The sequence below is a fragment of the Ambystoma mexicanum genome, chromosome 9 (genome assembly GCF_040938575.1).
Source record: "Ambystoma mexicanum isolate Mex_15411 chromosome 9, UKY_AmexF1_1, whole genome shotgun sequence".
NCBI lineage: Eukaryota > Metazoa > Chordata > Amphibia > Caudata > Ambystomatidae > Ambystoma > Ambystoma mexicanum.
This window is the reverse complement of record NC_090931.1, coordinates 1,499,824,227-1,499,845,899: the sequence shown is the minus strand read 5'-3', so window position 1 is coordinate 1,499,845,899 and position 21,673 is coordinate 1,499,824,227. Positions and strand designations below refer to the sequence as shown.

Genomic DNA, 21,673 nt, shown 5'->3' with positions numbered 1-21,673 from the left:
AGTGTTGCTACCATTAGGAGAATATTCTCATAAGGCAAAGGTTGTGTACACAAGTTAAAATACAGACACATAATCGCACTCATTACCTTGAAAAAGGTACACAGCAAGTGAGAACTTGTTCGAGTCCCAGGCCTAGGGGGATCAGCTCTAGCCAATCACAGTTTAGTATCCCGGGTGGATGGCGACGGGCAAGAACCAATGGTAAGCCCACTACTCTGCAACCATGTAATAGATAGTGAATTGGGGATGGGACAGGTCAGCCACGTAAGAGCCAGCAGAATAACATTTATAGGTGACAATATAGGTTATTAGACTTCCGATGGCCAATCCCTCACACCGATAGGTTTTTGGAGAAGGATCCAAGTGATTACAGAGTAGTGACATCATTTTAGAGTAAACTGGCCTGAGAGCCAGGAGACGCCAAGAAGTACTGGAATCCACCTGTGTCCTTGTATTGATCCCTGTTGGTTTTATTTGTAATAAACCACAGTTTGAACTTGCCGTTGACAGAGTCCTCTGTGCTGCAGGTGATCTCTGGTTCAAGCACACTGGAGTCCAGGACTCTGCAACCTGACGTCCCTCTCATAATTAAAAATATTAGTGGCTCAAAATAACTGAGAAACCAGCTCTCCACAATATTCTCTAAGTACAAACCCAGATGGATACAGTAATCATATCTTCTGTGCAATATTCTGGGGCATGGGTTCCCCCGATGGTGCAAGACGAGCTGCTTCTAAAATAAACCTTTAGTTCTCGGTTCACCTCAAGACTTCTAGATTTCATTAAGCAGCGGAAGTGCTTTGGATGTTAATACACTTGGCCTGGCAGAGTAATGGTGATGGGTGTACCCCTGTAAGGCACCCACCCTGCTTTGGACCTCTCCTCTTTAAGAACTGGGGGAAAGATATACTCCTGCAGCACAGATAGGTCTGGAAAGCAGTACAGGAGGGGATTTTGCAGGGACTGTATTCTGTCTTTTAGGTGCAGTTGCGATGCTGGTTACAAATGTATTTTTGCAGCAGGTGCGCAACCCACTGACATACCGGCATTGGTGCATGTGCCAAGTATCTCATCAATGTGTACTTTTTCTTTGTTATATATTTCTAATTCTTACACAAAATGTACCACGGCATGGAATGCTGAAGCCACTGGAAAGCGCAGCAAGAGTGCTTAATTTGGATCTATCCAGGTATTGCAAGATTTCAGAAAGGTCAAACTAGCCTCAAGAAATCAAATAGAACATTGGAAGCAAAGTCCACTGTTTGGCTGCAAGAAACGAGAAGGAACAACTCCGACCTGCAGAACGCTGAGGAAGACAAAGGTTTCTCTTTGAAAAGTAATTCTTGACCAAAAAGGTCAATCCCTCAAATGAGGGGGCAATGCACCCCTTCACTCTGAAGAACATATGAAGCATCTATTAACAAAAGGACCACAGGATGTGGGCATCATCACAGCACACATTCAGGATTCTGGTGCACAATTCTGCAAATCTAGGGCTGAATGGGGCATTTACAGTCCTTCCAGAGTGCCCCCCCACACTCACTAGCAAGATGCACCCCATGTTCAAGCGCAAGATGCACGTTAACATCCCTGGAGACAGCAGCATTAACTGCCTATTGGAAACAGGAGCAAGGCAAGAGACAAAGAAATAAATACTTACCCCTGGTAATGTTCTTTTCGACTGGATGTTCCTCCCAAGTATTACTCATCTTTTGATATATACATCCATATCCAGCTTTAGCTGCTTTGCAAAGTTTTTCCAGTAAGGGGTGCTGCACGTAGATGTCTGTCGACTCCATGTACCTCGAGAGCCTCTGTCTCGATGTCGACATCATCACTGGTATATAATGCATGCAGTGACCGCTGGCTTCAGTTTCCGTTTTTATGCAAACTTAAAATTGTCCTTTTGTGTGTACCTTACGCAAGACAGTGACTCACCCTATAGCACCTCTCTATAGCAGGGTGAACATGTCCTGCACAAGGAGCGGATCTGGAATCTTGAAAGAGTTGTTCACGGTGGATGATCCTGAGGCCTTTTTAGAAAGGGAAGGCAGTAACCCTGGGCTACTGTTTCCAATGCCCATGCATCTGGAGTAATACCCTGTCAGTCTTGCAGATGCTGTGAGAGTCTGCCTCCCACTGGGGTTTTGTGGACTAAGGCCTCAGAGAGGTTTTGAGGCAGCTGATGCAGCGTCTGAGGGTAAAGGAGCCAGTGTCTGGGCGGTCTTAGCACTTCTCCCCCATCCACCAAAGTGGATGGGGGAGCAGCACCAAGGGATTTTGCTGCTGCTTTGCAGTCTGAAACTTCTCCAGGCTCTCGTCAGCCTTGCTGCCTAATAAATGTGTGCCGTAAAAGGGCATGTTAAGAAGTCTTGATTGAACATCCAGAGCAAATGCAGACTTTGTTAACCAGGCAACTCTGTTGATACTGTCTGCACATTCAGGACCAGTATGAAGGGATTCGCACATGGTGTCCTTCTCATCCTTAACAATATTTAGAAAAACAGTCTCTTTCTTCCCCTTTGGGGATATGTTCAGCCGCCATCACTATGCATTCTCATAGGGTAAATGTAAACTTAGGAAGTGCACATGTGGCATTTGCTGACTTAAGTGCCATACTCCCAGCAGAGAAGACCTTCTTTGCCATGGCATCATAGCGCTTGTAATCTCTGTCTGGGGGAATCGGGTATGCAGTCTGTTTTGATGTGGGGGCTTGTACCACCAGACTTTCTGGAGTAGGATGCTTGCTTAGATAAAAGGGGTCACTACTTGAAGTTCTGTATTTTCTTGTCAATTTTTTTGTTTACTGCTGGAATTAGTTTCGGCTTCTCCCACTTGGCAACGATCCGTCTTTGTAAAGCTACATGGCAGGGAAGAATAGGATCTTCCTACGGTCCCCATCTAAAATATGTTAGGTCATGCTGCACAAAATGTGGTGCAGGTCTACTCCATCCTAGATATTCTACTTCTCTAGACATTAACTGTCTATACAGCCCATCAACATGGTCTGAAGGATCTGGCCTTCCAAATTCAATTTCCAGAGAAGTGTCTATCCCACTTGCAGTTTGCAGAGTCTCATATAGATCTTTTATCCATGACTCTTCTGATATCAGAGCCTCTGGAAAACCTTGTGTCCCATATTGCACTAGTTGCCTCATCAGATGAAGGTTCATGCTCTTCATAAATAGAAGAAAGTGATTAAAAAAAAAATCCTTTCTTGGCAGTGGAACAAAGGAATGCCTCATTTTTTCAACCTTCTTCGAAGATTGTCACATGCGTCGAAGACGGCGTCGAAAGATTTTTTCGACAATGAGGTCAACTAAACGGCATCAATGACTTCAAAGTTTTTCCTTTCAAAGCAGTATCTTCTCGACTCGATGGAACCTCCAAAAGTTCTCAAGGAGTTTTCTCCTGGACACCCGGGCTCGAGGGTGCACAGGGTCTGTCCTTTGCCCTTTCTTTGTCAGGTTTCCCCTCAACATGAGGATGACTTTTACTCTTCTTCGACGGGGCTGAGGCCACATTATCGAAGAGCTGAAGCATTTTCAGTCGAGCAAGTAACACATTATGGGGAGGAACTCGATGACTAAGATGGCGTGGCGCCTTTTCTTTGTACGTCGTGAAGACGACAAAGAGTGGCGAGACCCATTCCTAGATCAAGATAGTCTTCTAGCTTTCTTCCGACGAGGAGAGTAACCCCTCAACCCATCGGACGATTGCTTTTTTTCGACAGAATCGTCGAAAGGGATTTACGTGACCTACCTGCAGCTAATTTCTCTCTATGTTCTGTCAAGGCTTTTACTGTCATCGAAAGGCAGGATTCACACTCCAATGTCTTATAATTGGATCAGAGAACCACAGACACACCTGATGCCGGTCCATAAGGGACATATTTGCCTCAGAGTTATGGTATTTTCTTAAACCCCGATTTGGGAGTTGATAATCCTGAAGAAGATGCCATATTTTTCCAAAATAAAAGCAGGTGAACAAAGCAAGGCGATCTTCCGAAGCGATAGATCTTGTGGAAAAACAGAACTGAAGCAAACAGTCACTGCACGCTATATGCCAGTGATGACGTGGTCATCGAGACAGAGGCCTTCGAGGGACATTGAGTCAACAGGCATCAACACGCAGCGCCCCCTGCTGAAAATTTTTGCTGAAGCACCTAAAGCTGGATATAGATACATATCAAAAGATGAGGAACACGTGGGAGGACACAATCCATTTGAAAGTGCGATTTTCAACCTTTCTGTGCAATTGTTCCTGCCCGCCCCCAACACCAGCAGCAGTATGAGCGACTATTATCCTGCATGCATTTCCATGCCATATGCCAGGGAGGTGATAAAAATACGTTTTTTAGATCATTATATTCCAGACACGAAGCAGAAATTACTACATGAGGTAATATTTTTATTACATGCCATAACTGTAATTTCATGTGCCCTTTTTTGCAGCCTAAAATGCAGTATAGATGTAAATATAATGGGCGGATTAAACTGTAGAGTGGTGCGCTAAATCTCCTCATAACCTCCGGTAAGCAGCAGCGTCAGCACTCAGAGGCGTTCCCCTTGCCCCTGTCCAAATGATTCAATAATTGAAAGTTGTGCTGTCGCCTGTGCTACACCTTTACATTAGAAAAATTCTTTCAAATTAAGGTTCACGCTTTATAAGTGCCCATGCATAGTGTCTTTTATTCTTGTGCTCTGTGACAGCCTGGCACGTGTTTCGACCCCAGGTCGTCCTCAAGGCTGTATATTGTCAATCCACATTGCATGATTAGTACATACATATATACATTTCCATCGTACAAAGCCTATGCCCCATATGAGTACAGTCATTTCATTGTACTACATACCCATAGTCAGTAGGCCAGAGGGGTGATGGGGAAATAACAGACGAGGGATAATGCTACATAGTTATAGTATGATACATGTGTGTTACACAAGATCCAAATGCGCAAAAGCATGCCCGTTTACAGTGTTTATCACATATTCTATATACAAGGCAGGTTGCCCTTAGGGTGGTTGCATAGTATCTCGAAGGATCATGCCAGTGTGAGGAGCATTGTACAGGTGCCATACCTCATGTGGAAATTGGAGCATTTAGGGACGGGTGCTTTTAGCCGTGCGGAGTATAAACATGCTGGAGGGTGAAAAGGTTTATATTCCCCCATTCCGTGGCACTAGAACCTCTTAACTTTAATAGGCAGGATGTTTGGTACATGCAAGTCTTACCACTTGTTTTACTGCATGAATATTCTATGAGATTGAAGGAATAAAATAAGCATTGTGGTTTATAATAATAGTTTACTGTGTGTGTAGAATATTGTGTGTCACCCAGAGTGTTCTGTACACTTACCCCCACGAGCGGGTGCTAAACTCCTTGCAAATCGCAATTTCCTGCTTGTTAGCCTAGCTTCCCCTCCTGAGCCATAATGGGGAAAGAGAAAAAAAGAAATACGCCCAATAAACACCTGTATCGTTCTAACGCGTGATTTAGTCCTATTGTGTGTGCTCCCAGTAACGCTATGCAGCCACTTACCTATCTCGTACTGTGGTGTGTATACCCGGTCCATTTAAACTTTGTTTCAGGTATGAATGCCTTGAGGCTTTTGAGCAAAGGAAATCCGTCATGACTGCCCATTCTGGTTGGAGCCCTAGAGCATACCTTTGTCCCTGTGAGCCCCTGAATCCCAAAATATCCCCTGCTAGTAATATCCTGAATCTCTGTGGATAAATGTTTAGCCTTCTTGTATCTACATTAATGTTTAGAACCAACGTCCTTGGACCTTAACCTGGTGTCGCATTCAGAATTGCACGCGCGCCATGATAGTTATTTTGTTTATGTGTGATCACAAACAGGCGACGTCATACGCTCAGTGCGTCTGGCGTCACAGTATATTTACTGTTGGTAGTAGGTGCGTATAGGCCCTCTTAATGTGTCGGGAGAGGCAAAAAAGTCCTCTGGTAGCGCGTGTGTCAAAAAAAAAAAGTCTTTATACATATAACGAATGCTATTGGCTTTTTAGCATCAATATAATCATTGAAAGATTGCAGCATAACAGTTTGTTATTCCCATGTCTATTGTTTGTGCCATGGGCCTGTCTTGTAACCTAGTGCCAACTCTGCTCTAGCGCCTAGCGTATATCTGGCTAGATGAGCTGTGTGTATGTGTATGAGAGCTGTGGAGCTTGGAGTGTTGAAGTGAGGCCTGGAATGGAGAGCGCATGAGGGTTCCAGGATTGGCGGTTGAGGACAGGCCAGGAGAGAGCTGGTGGAGGTAGAACCTGTGCTTCTGCACATTACCTGATCTCGGTCTTACTTTCCCACTATCAACTGTGATTTTGAATCTGTAATGCCTGTTGGAGAAGTTGTTGGCCCTCACTCAGTGTTTTGATGAGTTCCTCCATGGTGTTCTCCTCAATCCCACTTCTGACACCAAAATGTAGGGATTCAAAGATGTATTAGTTAAAACAAATGAGTGCTTAGCCAATAAGTAGGTTGTTTGGACTAGAAGAGAGCCCAATTCTTTTATTTCTCAATTCTCTTTTCTTTTTTTATATTTCAGAAAAAAGGATATGTCTTCTCTCTCGCTGTTCAGCTTTCCTCTGCAGGATACTCCCTCGAGATGCATCAAGGTAAGATATACTTCTAATTCTTTAATGTCTCTTATGTTTTCTTTCTTCTATGCTTTTCTCATAAACAATTCCTTAGGACACTTTCTATCTGTGTATGTACTTTCTCAGTCTTTTGTATCTCTATTCTTGCTTATCTCCTCTATTTGGAATTCTCCTTATGTGGATTTCTTCTCCTGTCTTTCTATTGTCCAAAATCCCTACATGTTTAGACTGTAGAATACTTCTGTCTCTGCCTCATTAAGTTCGGTCTGTTGTTTAGAGCTCCACCTCCTGCTCTCTGTAGTTTGTTTAAGAGCAGTATCCTTTAGTGACCAACTTCAGTCTTATATTGTTAATAACGTTTTGCCCCAAACAGTTTCTCCTCATCTGGCGCAAGAATGGCCTTTCTCATTACACTCCGAACTTCAGGCGCAACGGCGCCAGCTTAATACAAACAGGCGGCGACAACGATCGCCTTTCATTAACTTTCTCCTCAGATAGCGCAACGGCGCCTACTTGACATGAACATACGGCGACAACGATCGCCTTTCATTAACTTTCTCCTCAGGTAGCGCAACGGCGCCTATTTCAAATACACTTCCATTCCTTACAACGCAACAGCGTTGTTTTCACCGTGGATCATGCGGCGTCATCAATCACTTGCTTTGGTATGGACCTCAGCTCATACCGCACAACGGCATTGCGTTTCTTTAAAGTTCATGTGGCGATAACGATCGCCCTTAGTTTCATTCGGCAACTTCGTTCTTATCCAAACCACACATTCATTCAGGGGTCTATTCGTGGGTAGCAAACATTAGCTTAATGTAAGGTTGATCTTCTTATTCTAACCTTACGACGTGTCACTCACTGTTCTGAAAGAGCGACCACGATCGCTTCCTTATTTCTTTCTGCTCTCGCCTTTTATCATCTTCACGCCAGCACCCCATCGACCGGAGCCTTTCAACTATTCACCTTCTCTTCAATAAGCCCACAAAAAATGGTCGTCCCCGGCTTCCTCCTCCTCCGCCTCCTAGCAACCAGGATACAAAAACAAAGGAAGTCAACAACCACAACTCTTTCAGTGATTGGCCAATTAATCTGTCAGTCTTTCCCTGTAGCTGGTGAACAACCTTAACCCGTTGTTGCCCTGTTTGACCTAATATTGCCAGAGCCCGTGCCTGATTGCATCTCTGCTGTTTTCTTTACATCAGATTTGTCACACTTTCCCACTATCAACTGTAACATTAAAGAAGCTTATCTTTTTCTACAAGCCTGGCTCTGGAGTGGTTCCTGTGTGTGTCCTGCCTAAGTTTTTACCACTCCATACATCAGTCTGCATCACCTACCATGAAAAACAAATAGTATATGGGCCTCATTATGACTCAGGCGGTAAGGGGTTTACGCCGGCGTAAACAGCGCCGACCCTTACCGCCTGAGTACGAGGTCCCTTAGCGCCATGGCGGATTTAACACCTGCTTTTAGCAGGTGTTAAAATCCATGGCGCTAAGGGACCATGGAGTTAATTACGCCACCGTAATTTACGGTGGCGTAATTAACGCCTTCCCCACTCCCATTATGCCCTATGGGGCAAAAATGGGAATGGGAAGGGTAAATGGGGATTGGGGACTTACCGCCCCGCCAACCTCAGAATGGGGCGGTAAGTCCGCCAACCACCATGGCGTAAACGTAGTTTACGCCATGGTGGTAAAGTCACGGCCCAGGCGGTAACTTACCGCCTGGGTCGTAATGAGGCCCTATGTATTGGTAAATGATTCTCTGCAGAATCTATTTCCTGTATAAGCATTTCACCAATGCGGAGGACTATTTTCAGCAAATGACACCATACGAGAACTTTAACATTTAATACCTGTTACTCTTGATGTCAAATATTGTGCTGGTGGCAAGTATCATGTTGTAAACCTGCAAAATGATAGATTTATTTCACTGGCCCTCATTACGACCCAGGCGTTGGACCATGGTGCTAACAGCACCATGGTCCATGCCGGTAACTTACCGACTCCGCCATGGCGGAATAGGGAATTACCGCCCCATTCCGAGGTTGGCGGGGCGGTAATTCCCCATGCCACCATGGCCCTTCCCCATTTTTTGCAAATTGCGGCACCGTACTTAGCACCAAGGTCCCTTTGTGGGTTGGTTTTTTAACTAAAAGCAGGCGTTAAAGTGCCACCCGCAAAGGGACCTCGTAATCAGGCGTTAAGGGTTTAACGCCGCCGCCACCTTTTACGGCGCTGTTAACCCCTTAACGCCTGGGTTGTAATGAGGGCCACTGTGTCCTTTGTTTCTTAAGACTGCGCAGTGCGCATGAGTACCCTCTAATGTCCTATATTGTATGGATTGTGTGTCATGTTATTACCTAAATGTGGCTATTGTGCACTATGGAGCATATTCCAATACAATTGAGAGGCGGATAAGTATGCATATGAGTTATTAAAAAACGTAATAAGCCTAACTGAAGTCACTTTCATTTTGTGCGAGGTACTGTGGTGCAAGCATCCTCTGGTGCATCCCCACCCATTCACATTCCTATGCATTTCATAGAAACACATTCATTTCATGCTCTGAGTTGAGCCCATATTTAACACATCTTAGATAGCAGATACATTGTGCCTATAGTTGGCGTAGTTTACGTATCACGTCTCCCTCTCTTGTGCTCCTTTTTACCCTTATAAGTCCTATGAATCTAAAGTCTTTTCGGTCTGCCATCTGGTGATCTGTTTGCCAATGGCTGCACAATGGTAATTGTTCGTGCTGGTTGGACAAACTTGTCATGTGGTCCCTAATTCTGATCCGCAACTGCCTGATTGTGCTGCCCTTGTACAGTTTATTGCACATGCAAATAAATGCATAAACCATATAGGTCGACCTTCAGTTGATGAATTCCTTGATCTTCACCTTCCTCCCACCCGTGTCCATGTATTAAAGATGGCTCCTAGAGAACGTATTCTGTCAGTTTGTTGCAGAGGGACATTATTTACCTTCCAGGTGAAGTTCTTGGATCGCGGTTATGATTTACGACCAAAATATATTAGCTTTGATTTTTGTACATTTATTTCTAGGTTGTTTCCCACCAGGTAGCATTGTAAGGCTGTGAGTAATCTTTGTAGGCCTATTTGTGTTAGGTCTAGAAGCGCAATGTCATCGGCGTAAATCATCTAACTAATTTGCACACCATTGGCTTTAGGAGGAAAGGTCCTAGGTTGCGTTAAAGCCGTAGGTAGATCTGAAATAAAGAGTTTAAACAGGAGTGCCGCTAAAGGGCATCCCTGTTTTACTCCCCGTTCGGTTGGTATTTCTTCAGTAAGGTCTCCTTTTTTGTTTAGCCTTACTCTTATCGAGGTGTTTGAATATAGTGCCATTATCGGCTGCAGTATGTTATCCGGACATCCCCAGGCCTTCAATACCTTCCATAAATTCTGCCTCTTAATACAATCGAAGGCCTGTTTTAGGTCAATAAACGCAAGAAATAGTTGCTTGCTGTTTTTCAGGGCTTCAAGTTTGATTATGTTGAGCAGCGTCAAGTTTAGCTGGATTCCAACTCCTTTAGTGAATCCTGCTTGCCGATTATCCGTCACAGCTGCGACTTCTGCCCATCTTGCCAGTTTTTATTGCAAAAATGTTGCAAACACTTTCCCCATCGTATCAAGAAGGGCGATCAGACGATAGTTTGCAGGATCATCTCGATCGCCCTTCTTTAAGATTGGTACAATCGCTGCTTTTTTCCATGACTCAAGAAGTTATTTTGACTTTGCAATCTGATCAAACAATAACTTGATGAAAGAAGCCCATTGAGGCTTGTTTTGTTTGAGTGTCATGTTTGAAATGCCATCAGGGCCTGGAGCTCTTGAGTTTTAATTTTTGAATGGCACTTTCTATGGTGTCACATGTTTGTTACGTCCCATCTCGACCTTGTCTGAAGGCAAGATGGCATTTCTAAGGGAGCTTTAGACGCAAAGACAGTCAAAAAGTGTTTAACCCAGTTTGCTGAATTTACTCCGTTTGACATGGAAAAAGTTTGCTTTAGATGCCCGGTGTTTAATATTTCCCATATGTGTCGACTGTCCTTTGGCATGATCAATCATAGCATTTTTTTGGCTTGGTCCCAAATCGTGTTGAACGATTTGAGCCAGTTTCAATAAAGATGGCGTCGTTTTTTTGCCAATTCTCTATGATTTTTTGTTTTTGATTTTCTTAAAATTCAGAGAATACTAGCTAGTTCTTTTTTTGCTTCTGCTACAGTCGTACTGTGAGGATATTTTGGTGCCAATATCTCAGTTTTATTACCAGTAGTTCTTATTTTGAATTGATGCAAAAAAGGTTTTTAATTCACTTCGAAACCGTTGTCATTGCTGCAAGCCATTTTAGATGTCAAATATATTATTTGATTTGCATTTATTCTAAGTCTGTTGTTTCCATTGTTGATGGCCAAGGTAGAATTGTACCTTACAGGAATGTCTTCATCAGGCCACCACCAGAATAGCAGTAATGGGTCGTGATCACTCTTCAGTGTTTTTGCTGTTGTTAGTTTGACAATTTTTGCTTAGCAGATTTCTCGAGGCCCAAATATAATCAAGTGTCTTAGTAATAGTGCCTCTGTGCCATGTTTTTGCTGCTGGGATGTCGCCTCTAATGCAACCATTCAGCATTTTGCATTGTCGTAAGGCCATCTCTTCTGACCAACATTGTCCACGGTTTGTCTGGCTTTCTGACTGATGGTGATGTGATCAATTCATTTGCTTTGTTGAACCATGAGAAGTTTAGGTCACCACATATCATGATAAATGGACCCTCAAAGATCAGTAGTCCATTATCAATTTGATTAGTTACTGTTGATATAAATTCGTTTTTTGTGAAATCATTGCTGGGTTCCACTACAGGTTTATAATTATTAGCTGTTTTTGGATTTGATAAGTTCAAATTAATTTGTTCTAACATAGTAACTTGCGTGAATAAGTTTGGATTAGAGGAATTTATCATTTTCCAGTTGTTATTGTGCTTGATCATACTAATTAAGCCTGAGTATGGTCGCCCGAATAGATTTTTTCCTGCAGCATTTTGATAAATAGAATAGCCGTCACGTGTTGGAATTGTTCGCAGCCATGTCTCTTGCAGGCAAATTATGAAATGATTGTTATTTATCGGTGAGTCATCGTTAACCAGATGGGTGAATCCTCGGGTATACCAGGAGGTCAGTAGATGGGCAGCCTTGATCCCTTCCTTTTTATGCTAATTATGACTTTGATGTTCTTCTTTGTGTCGAGTAGATTGAGAGTTTAACTGTTTTTGATGCTGTTTATCCGACGATCCTGGGAGGTCATTGAATCGATTGCACAGTTCTTGTCGTCGTTGTTCGTGTGAGGTGTGTGTGTGCTGGGATCGCTGATTAGCTACTCGTGTTTCAACAGAGTCAGCATACAGTTCGACATCGAAACCGAAGAATATCAAGTCTTCCTTGGCTTCAATTATGGATTTTACGACAAACTTGGATCTCATGTGGAGGATCACCCAATCTGAGCGACATTCTGTTTTATATTCTACGATCATGATGTCATCCAATCTCATGGTCCGGAGAGCTGGAATACTGTGCAGTAGCTTCATTATGTTGTTTCTGTTAAGGTTCACCTCATTTTTTTGTACTCCAGTTGTATTTTCCAGATTCCATTTTTGGAATTTGATGTTTGTCTGGTCTCTGACATTTTTGCTATGTATCTTTCTTTTAACAATTGTCCTTTTGTTTTTCTTGGGTTTAGTTTTGAGGATATCTGGAGACTTGTGTGCCTAACGTCTTTTCTTTGTGGCTGAACTTCCTTTTAGCCGTGTCTGCTCTCCAAGATTTTAGCTTCGGCATTTGATCTCTCAGATTTGTTTGATTCCACTTCTTTAGAACGTTCTTTTGATAATGTTTTTTGGAATTTCAAACATTCAGACCGTTTTTCCTGTGGGCCTTGTTTGTTGTCTATTGAGTTTTCAATTTCCGCCACAGTTTCGCATCTTCATCAATGGAGTAGGTTGAAAATTCACATAAGTGAATCGAGGCATCGGAATTCGAAGCTTCCGAATCTTCAACTTTGAGTCTTCGTCTTTAATTGGGATTTGTAATCATTTGGGTCGCAAGTGGCTCAGTTTGTATTTGAGCCAGCTTGGTGCTTGTTTTTCTTGCATTGTCGTTGCGTTCAAATAGCCCAATCTTCGGCAGAGTTGTAAGATTTCGAATTAACATTTTTGCATTACTTGTTCGGGCTTTTTTTGCCACTGGTTTTCGGTTAATTTTTTATGGTGCTAACTGTGTTTGGCTTTTGCAGAAGATTTTGGGTCGACTGGCTTCGATATCGATAGCGCGGCTCCGGTAAAGATTCCAGATGAAGCTTTATTTGATGTCTGATTTTCTTGGTTCAACGTGGCAAGTTTGACATTTTCATTTCCAACTAAAATGGCAGTTTTCTAGACTTCGTTACTTAGCTTCATCTAGTTGGATTGGTGCCAGCTCCAATGTTCTCGGCAGAAGTTCCGCCAATCACTCTTGCGTGTTCCTCTGTGACACGCGAGTTCAATGGGGCTTCATATACTTCGTTTGATATTACAGGTATCTTTGGTGTTATAGTCAATAGCGTCTGGCAAGATTTTACTGCCATCCTATTGGCCAAAGGAGGTGTATCATTCGGGGGGGGGGGTTTGTTTTCACCACTTCTCTTTGACAATTACATGTGTAAGAATTGCATGCTAGTCATGTGGGTGCATTGTGTCTAAGCCACTTTGTGTATTCGATCACTGCTTCAATTAAATCGGTCTTTTCACAAGCTTCAGGCTTTGTTAACTCATGTATGCGGGATTGCCACTGTCTGGATATTTCAGTTTCGTAATCCAGTCTGTGCATAAGGTTTTCAGAGAGCTTTTCTAAAATCAGCAACTTGTTATTGATCATTACTAGAAGTGAGCTTTGGTCTTGAATTGAGTCATTTATTGTCTCATAGAGTTTCATAAAGGGTAATAAGGCAATTGAGGTGGCTGCAAGTTTGTTGTTGTGAATCTGCACACTCGCGGCTGTTGACAGATTTTCCTTTATATTTGCCTCTTTTTTCATTTGACTTGTTGGCGACAATGTTTGATGTGTTGCTGATGTGTTTCCATTCATGTGAACATCTGATTGCACATTTAAAGGGCTTTGTTTTGTTTCAACTTCGGAATCCACTTGTAGTTTATTTGCTTGTGGTCTGAGGTTTGTGTTTGCCAAGATTTGACCCTGCGGTTGCTCTTTAACTGGACATTGGAACATAAGTTCTCTCAAGGGAGGACAATTTGGTCGAGCTGTTCTCCCTTTGGTCCGTGGGATATTGGCATATTTTTGAGTGTAGCTGGCTTCTAGATGTTCGTGCATGGATAAGAAATCGGCTTTTAGCCGCTCAGTCCATCGTGCTTCACGTGCAGCAACATCAAATGCAGCTGTACTTTTCACATGTGAAGATATTTGTGTAGAGGTCATTGTAGCTGCGTTGTTTCCACTTGTTAAACGCTCAGTTGTATCTTTAGTTGTTTCGTATAGCCCTACAAGCTCTGTGTTGTTTAAGTTAATATTTGGGAGAGAGTTTTGTAGGTTTGGGCTTCGGTGCTCGAGTGAGCTACAGCGGTACTCACTCTCCCTCGCCCTCACCTTCGCTCTGCCAGTGTTCGATAAGGCGTTTACTCCAACGTTATTTGTCTCATTAGCTGCATTCAAATGATGTGGTTTACATTGCATCGGGGTCGAGTGTCCAACTTCGGCGATGTGATGGTTATTAGTTGGCTCCTTGGCGTTACTCTCATTCAGTGCAATTTCTTGAACTCGTTTCTCAGAGACAGGACGCACACAAGGACGCGCACAAGGGTCACAGGTTATGCTGATTGATGGTTCTGCCTCAAACGGCAAGCGCAGTTTCAACAGATCTCGATCAGTGATATCTGTGATATCGAAATCAAAGGGTGTTTCCTGTGTGTCAATGTAGGCTGAGGAGGGCCTTGAGGGGACAGCGTGTTAACAGACGAGACAGCGCTGTTCACAGCACAGTTTGTCTGATCGTTTGACATGTTTGTAGTGCGGCTTGCTGGAACGGTGCGACTACGCCCTCCTTCATTCTGGTACAAAATTGATGACGCTAAGGAGGCTAGAGAGGGAAACAGGCGATCATTGTTCACAAGGTTTGTCTGTTCTTTGTCAATGTCAGCATCATTGTTAGACAAATGTTTGCTTACCTCCAGCGATAAATCATTTTGTTTTTTGAGTCTTCGCCGTTGTTGCAGAAGTTTATGGCGTGTTTGAGGACCCTGCGAGAAATGCAGGCCTCCTGACGCAGTACGCTTCATGATGGGGAGTGAGGCCGCTTCCTAATGCGGACTGAAGCAGACTGAACTCTGCCACGAACTCCGCGCCACGCTCCGCGCAGGGAGTTCACTTATGAAGGCTGGCCTTAGGATTAAAAGGTACAGGTACACAGTGAATATGACGTCGCTGCAGCTCCTCCACAAACTCCGCCGGAAAAATGTAAATCCCCATTCCCATTGAGTCCCACAGGACTCAAAGGGGATGAGGGAAGCACTGGCACTGTTAATAACGGTGCTGGTGCTTCCCGGAAGTCTGCGAGCGGGTGGCGTTCTGCCCACCAGGTCTGACCTGGTGGGAGGGACGGCACCCACCCGCAGACTCGTAGTGTGCCGGTAGGCTTACCGGCACCATTGTTACAGGACTGGCACACTTGTAATTAAGCCCAGACTCTCTAATGCTGATCCTATCACAAAGGTCCTTGGGCCATTACCTGGTCATGCAGGATTATGCTTCTGTATGCTTAAAACACAATACACCTGGGGACATCATTATTTCCCATTTGATAAGTGAAAATTTAACATCCATACATTAAAACCTGTTATACATAATTATGTAAAAATTCCCATTAGGTATCTACTATGTTGTTTTACATTATAGGCATGGTAGAACCTTTGGTGCACTCAATTGGGTCCCTCTCCCCCACCTAACTTCAGGCAGATGCTTCTTAACAGCACCCCATAGGTTATACAGGGCAATGCGACTCATAGAAATGGACCAGTCCCCCTAGGATTTTCATGTATTCTACTCCCAAGGCTGCACATTCTGTCATTAGATGTTTAGTAGTTTCCAATGCATCTTTCCTTTAAAAGAATCCCTAATTGTGCTCCAATATTTGCCAGTACCGGCAATTGATTAATGAGCAGCATCAGTCTAAAATACAACATTGCAGAGTTCTGGCACTGCCCAACGTATCTCTGAGGTTGGAGATAACTATGCATCATCACTCCTCAGACGTAAACATAACTACGTAATGTCCCAAGGTGATTATTGTTATTGACCAAATCCCACTCCTTTGCTTTAGCTTTAAAGATACATTTTAGGGTTTCATATTTTGTGCCAATTGTATAAATCGGGGCTCCATCCAATATTTGTGTATGATTCAGCTACTAAGGTCTCAAACCCATCCACCTTAATCCCTCCACCCAAGTTACCACGGTTACCTAATAGTGCCAGCAACTGACATTTCGGGTTGGAGTGGGTTTTCAAATGTAGCAAGCCTCGCCTAATTAGTAGCTTGCCTCTTAGCGTGACCAAGCCTAACTCAAGTTGAATGTATTGCTTAGTAGTAGACACGCTCAGCCTCAATATCTTTTCCAAAACAAACCTTCTATATAGTCTAGCCATGTCAAATCCCTCATAGCCAGCGCCTCCAATCCATACAGTATCATGGGAAAATAACATTTACACAATATTATAATCCCCTTCAATGAAAACCCTGCCTTTTTTCTCGCAAAGGGGATGATCAAGTGTGCCATATGTATGGCCTTTATTCTCTCCGCTTCCACTATGTATCTATAGGTTTTACCACAAGATATGTCCAATCCCAGAAAACGGTATGACTCAACGTAGTCCACCTTGCCCAAGGTAGTTGTAAAACTAGGGCTCTTCACTCTTTTAGCAGAAATGACCAATATTTGTGTTTTCCCCCATGTTAATTTTGAGCTCATTTCCAGATGCATAGTCACTTAAAACACTGAGCATGGCTGTGGCTCCAAAATATGTGCAATTCAACATAACAAGATCATCCGCGTAGAGCATACTTGGGATTGGCCGCCCACCTCTCTTCGGGCAGCATCCAATGATTGGTAACTGTCTGGCCGGGAGGTCAGCCATATATAAGTTATACAATACTGGTGCAAGTGCACAGCCCTGCTTAACACCTTAATGATCTTAACTGGTGTTGTAAGTACCCCATCCTCCGTCAATCGAACCTGAGCCTGTGTGTTAAGTGAAGTCCTTTCCATATATTAACAATCCACGATGGACAACACCAGGTCAGCAGTTTACCCCATAGTTTTAATCAGTTAACACTGTCAAATGCTGATCTGAAGTCCACAAAGATCACTTACAGTGTCCAAGTGTTTGACTGCCTGCCTCGTGTGTCCCTCTTATCAAGGAGTCCAACAGCCTTAGGTTGTGAATTGTACTACTACCAGGATGAAAACCTGTGTGCATAAATTGCAGTATCTGGGATTCTTCCATCCACTCTTAGAGGGCGCTCAACACAAAGTTTGGGAACAACTTTCCTGTCACATCTAAGAGTGACAGCAATCTGTAGTTCTCTGGTAACATTCGCTCACCTTTCTTATATACAGGAACTAGGATTGATTGTTGCCATGATACTGGGATAGTCTGTGTCCTACAAACCTTTTCAAATAACAATTTCAATATCCTGGCCCACTGCTCTGGGTTCTATTTTAATAAAGCATTGACCAGGCCATTCGGGCCCCGGGCCCTCGAGTTTTTCAATTTTCAGATAGTACTGCTGATTTCAATTTCATTAAACATCAGCGGCCAACCCCCAACCATATATTCAGGTGAAGACATCAAGATGTTAGCTTTCCCACTTTCTTCCAAGTGCCTAATCCAGGCAGACTCCTATATAAGGTTTAATGTAGGTTTCCTTACTTCCCCTTTCATCTTGGCCAGCTTCCCCCAAACCATCCTGGGGCAACCACTACGCGGGGCAATAATCATTTGCTGCCAACTGGCATTTCGAACGATGCTCTCCATCTCCTAATCCAACCAAAATATTTTTTTCTTATGGCCCTAGTGTGGGACGCCAGGTCTGCAACTGATATGCCCTGGGCCCGCAATATTCCAATTTCTTTCCTCAATCCTCACTTGGCCTCTCATATGGTTTTACCGGATACGTATGGGGATTTATTACTCACCACCTGCGGTATTATTGCATCACCACCTATGCATGTAGTACGTTTCATGATCCATGCCTTTATCTCATCCCCATTCATATTCTCCGTCTGTGCAAAGTCTGCATCCTGTAATTCTGATGCCTTCTTATCCATCTTTTGTAAATGTTTTTCTGACCACTGTACTGCATTACCAGTATGATTTACATAGGTGTCAGTACCCCTCCACCCCCTCTGCCATACCCCATGGGGTTGGAGGCTGATGTCCAGTGCCAATAGATAATGGTTGCTACATTTTGTAGGCACCCCTTTTAGTACTTCAATCCTTTGGAGGCTATCATTATTGCCAAACAAGTAGTCCAATGTGGCCACTGATTTATTTCCTTCTCAGTTGTAACTACCTGAGATATCGCCATCTGTCCTACCATTTAAGATCCGTAGGTCTCATTGCGCCAAATAAGAGACCCACTGCTTGCCCTTGGCGTTACCCATCCCTTGTGCCATGATACGTTTTTGAAACACTTTACTGTAGACTGCACATGGCTTATCATCCCAAGACCTTGCATTTAAGTCTCTGCCTAGGATGATCAGATACACTTCCCTTGTGACGTCTGCTGCCTTGAAGATAGCATCAATATCATTATGCATCTCCACCAACACATTGGCCCTGGGAGGAGAATACAAGTTGATAATCAATATCTTCAGCCCTAGTGAACCGGCGTCTAGGCTTAGCTCTACTGCTACGACGTTACTCTCAATGGAGTTTACATCTATCCGACGGAAGACCAACTCTGTCTGGCGCCAATTACAAAGCCACCATAGGGTCTCCCTTTTTTGCCCTTATTTTTGCCAATACCCGATGGATCCGATACCCATCTACATATAGGGGGCAGTCTAGCCAAGTCTCCTCTAACATAAAAATGTCAAACGCAGTTAACTGTACCATGGAGCCTTGGGCCTGTATAAATTACTGTGCCCTCTGGTGTTCCAGCTAGCTATTCTAGTAGGTCAGAATTCTAGATGGGTATAACATTGCATATCCACCTCTGCAGCAGCGCATATCCCTTTGTGCCGCAAACCGGAGGCGGAAGCCGGCCCTGAGTCGCCAAAGGCCCGTGAGCTAAAAGCCCCTTCCTGTCTGCCCCTGAGCCCACTATCCACTTGGGCAGGAGCCTGCAACACCCTCCCTCGAGCAGCATCAACGCTGCACCTGGCTGCAGGCGCAGCTAGGATCCAAGCACAGAAGGCCGTCCATAACTCCCTGATCCAGCCTGCCTTGTGCTGGAAGACCTGCACCACACCAGTGCCTGCACCTGCCCAGAAGGGCACCGTGGCACTCTGCCCATGAAATCTGGGCCCCACCACCATTAAGAAGAATCAAGGCAACGAGAATCCGACGCTTTTCATTGCCGTAAGATGGCCGCCACTGTGAAAGCGCTTTCAGAGTTTACATCGGTTGCCTAGCAACCTCATTTGCATATCCCTTTGTGCCGCAAACCGGAGGCGGAAGCCGACCCTGAGTTGGCTAAGGCCCGTGAGCCAAAAGCCCTTTCCTGTCTGCCCCTGTCCGCACCTGTGCGGGACACTCATTGCTACCTTTGTTGTCCAGTAACATCAGCGGCACAAACTCCCCCCTTAATCGCGCTCTCATCATTGTCTGTATTTTGATCTACTCTCGGCCTAGACCACCCATATTCACTCAGACACCTAAATGCGCCTGCCTGATTATGTTTGTATTGCTGTAGGAACTGTACTTATGCTGTACTATACGGATTTGCTTACCATGATACCATTGCATTTATTATTCAGCGCTTGAAGCCTTATAACCACTATGACCATTTAGACAAAGTACTGCAATGCTACTCAGCCTTATTGCCCTATACCGCATTAGCCCTACCCTTTGTGTCCTAGAGCACTCAGTGCACTTGCATACCATCTCACAGGCCCTCACAGACTAAGTTGTATCTGCCTACTTCGATTTGTCTTAGAACATTCTGTGTACCATGTATACAGAGTCCCAGGACCACTTAGTTAAAGTTGAACAGGCCCACTGCTCACCTCTAATATGCCAGGCCGTCGCATCCTCTATATCCTTATGAGACCTATCATTCTTCAGCTGCTCATTAGCTTAGTAGCCTACACCAACGCTACCCTCCTAGCTGAGAAGAAATCACGCCCTCATACCTACACCAACATGACACCCAAGCCTAGTATTCTTGCCCATCCCAACTACTAGTTTACAGAAGAATATAGCATGATCCCTTGCACTATGTACATCAGAAACCTTAAATTACGTAGCAGAAACCCTAATATTTATGAGCCGCTTACCAGATCGCTACCACCTTCCAATAAGAAAACTAATTGTCACCACACCACGACAACCACTAGTGCCAAATGGCCCACTACTTTTCCCACCTGTAGCATTTCTGATACTCAGACTCCCACACTCATCTCCAAGGCATTAGCCCCCAATAGCCCTACTACATGCACAACCATAACTAAAGAAGATAATCTACCCCCAAAAGGAGCTCTCCTCAACGTTAGGTCATTGGTGGCCCATGCTATCGACATAGCCGACCTACTTACAGAAGACAGCCTAGATTTCCTAGCCATAACCGAATCATGGTTACACAAGGCCGCAGGACCTGCACTCACGCTAGCTATCCCAGAAGGATACACTATTCTCAGACAAGACAGAGATGGCTCCCGAGGCGGCGGAATAGCTATCATATCTAGAGAGAGTTTATCGCTGAGACTAGTAGCCCCACATGACCTGCAATCATGTGAATCCCTCTCTATCAAGCTACCACTAAAGAACGCCCAATCTCTCACCATGCATATAGTTTACAGAACCCCTGGTCCCATTGGCACCTTTGAAGAGGATCTGCATAATCCAATTGCTTGTAATTTCAAACCTACCTCCCAAGTACTGCTCCTTGGAGACTTTAACTTAGGCCTGGATGATCCTTCTGACAATCATGCAAATAGTAAACTCCCTCAATGCATTAGGATTAACCCAAAAGGTGAACGCTCCCACCCACATTAAGGTAGAACCCTGGACTGGGTAGCCGACCACTATTGTACAGCTACCGTTACCTCTAATCTCTCCCCTATCTTGGACGGACCATTTCCTCGTGTCCATGACACTCTCCACTACCAGACAAAAACTCATGGCTCCCCAAGAAGTGCCACCCTGTCTAACCAGGTTAAAAAAAGAATATAACAGTGGACAGTGTGATCCCTAATATTCTACCCACCCTAAATTCTCTGGCAGACAACCTGGAACCAAGTACGATGGTGCATGAATATAACAAGATCATGCTCTCTACCTTGGACAAAGTCGCCCCTCTCAAACGGAGAGCTAGTAAACCTAAACTACATCTCAACAAGTGGTTTACTCCTCAGTTACAAGACCTGCGACTATTAAAAAGAAAATGTGCAATTGATTGGCGCCTTTGCCCCTACCACGAAAACAAAAAGAAGCTAGTGGCCACTGCATCACATTATAAAAAAGAAATCCGCCAGGCCAAAAGAAACTCCTACAATGAACGGATAGCTAAGTCCAACTCCAGTATGAAAGAATTATTTTCAATCCTAAAAGAGCTAGAGTCCCCTATCTCTCCATCCGATATCTGCCTTAAAGACAAGAATTGGTGCTCAGAGATACAACTAGCACTTACCAATAAAATCGACACCCTCCAAACCAAAATAAAAACAAGAAAGACTCTCTGAACTTATCTCAACCAACCACCATCCCCCACCTTATGCAAATATCTCCGATCCAAATACCACATTCTGCTTCACCAAAACTAC

General features: G+C 44.0%; 1 protein-coding gene across 2 annotated transcripts in view; it reads right to left on the bottom strand.

Moving 5' to 3' along the window:
* Positions 1-21,673, bottom strand: part of LOC138489318 (zinc finger protein 436-like) — a 79,196-nt gene that overhangs the window by 19,495 nt on the left and 38,028 nt on the right. The window contains exon 2 of one of the 2 annotated variants that reach the window (XR_011274779.1): positions 7,485-7,646. The exons of the other annotated variant lie outside the window; for it this stretch is intronic. The gene's annotated coding sequence lies outside the window, so the exon portion shown is untranslated. The remainder of the gene's footprint in view (positions 1-7,484; positions 7,647-21,673) is intronic. 2 annotated transcript variants of the gene reach the window in all.